Below are 1,344 nucleotides of genomic sequence, written 5' to 3'. Positions count from 1 at the left end.
ACTGTAGAGAGGGCCCCAAAGTGTGGCTTAAAGAGCACAAGGGATTCACCCAAGGCCCCCACTTAGCTGCCATGAAACAGCAAACACTAGAAGCTCTGCTTCACGTTGTATCCCTAAGGTTAACAGAGAAGAATAACAGTTGTGGCATACACTATCCACAGAGTCATTCTCAGCTGTAANNTTCCCTCTCCTGCTGAACCCTTGATAATCTAGATGAGACAGGCATATACATGTATGTAATGTGCATGTCTGCACAAATGTATTAAAGTGGATACACACAGTGTTCAAATACAAACAGATCAAGGGTCATATATAAAAAGGCTAAATATAACATATAACACAGGCCTAGAGCCAGCTCTTGGGTAGGAGCTGGACAAGAGGGGTTTCATCTGCNGACTATGTACACAATTTGTGGTGGGCAGGGAAGGAAGGCATCAGTGTAAACAACTCAGACTCGTTCCACAATACTGGCCCTCAGGAGAACGTGATGTGACTCAGGTACAAAAATAAACTACTGCTTGCTTTTGTACAAGCCAAGCTNTGTAGGACCCCCCACAAAAGACTGTGGGATTGTCTTCATGGGGGAACTGCACCAGGCTGCTAAGCCTCTCAGCTCTCAGAATTTACCTGCTACCCCCTTCCCTCCCTTTCAGACTCTTGGGCCCTTTGTTAGCCAACATCTAAGCCCAAGATCTGCCCCACCCACCTATNCAAGAATACCATATAGCCTCCTGACAAACAAGGTCCTTCTGTACCTGTCTCTTTCTTTGACCCCAAGGTTTATGAAGATTATTTTTGTAAATGTTTGGCACCTAAGAAACATGATGGTTGTGGAAAAATGCCACAATGAATTACACAGGGAGACCCAGTAACAAGACATGCAGGGTGAGGGCAAGGAGTGCTGAGCTGCCCTAGCATCTCAAAACCGCGGCTTCCCATGCATTTCTGGGGTGAGAAGGATGTGCAGAAAGTGGGGACTTCACTGGCTCCTCAGCAGCAAGTACATTCAAAATTGAAGGGGTTCAAGAGCCCCACGGTAACCTAATCGTAAGTCTAGTCACACTCCGAAGAGCTTGGCGCAGTGAGAGCTGGAAAGGCTGAGTGCCAACTGAGTCTGCAGCACCAGGAGTCCTTTTGAAGGTGCTCAGCAAAGTAATTCATTAGAGTGGATGGACAGCACATCCCTGGGAAGGCCATGTGGAAAGATGTTCTCCAGGCCCAGTCAAATGATCGATCAATCCCACTGTCATCTCAGTCACCTCTGGCTTTTCCTGTTGGCCGCCCTCACTGTACATAGCCCAGCAGCGTCAGGATCAGTCATCAATGGTGGGCAACCAGAAGGCC

General features: G+C 47.8%; 1 protein-coding gene across 1 annotated transcript in view; it reads right to left on the bottom strand.

The window, feature by feature from the left end:
- Positions 1-6: 6 nt before the first annotated feature.
- Wdr82 (WD repeat domain 82) overlaps positions 7-1,344 on the bottom strand; it is a 19,577-nt gene continuing 18,239 nt past the window's right edge. Inside the window, exon 10 of the mRNA XM_021207302.2 lies at positions 7-1,259. The gene's annotated coding sequence lies outside the window, so the exon portion shown is untranslated. The remainder of the gene's footprint in view (positions 1,260-1,344) is intronic.

The sequence above is a fragment of the Mus pahari genome, chromosome 10 (assembly GCF_900095145.1).
Source record: "Mus pahari chromosome 10, PAHARI_EIJ_v1.1, whole genome shotgun sequence".
Lineage (NCBI taxonomy): Eukaryota > Metazoa > Chordata > Mammalia > Rodentia > Muridae > Mus > Mus pahari.
This window is presented reverse-complemented; position numbering and strand designations above follow the sequence as displayed.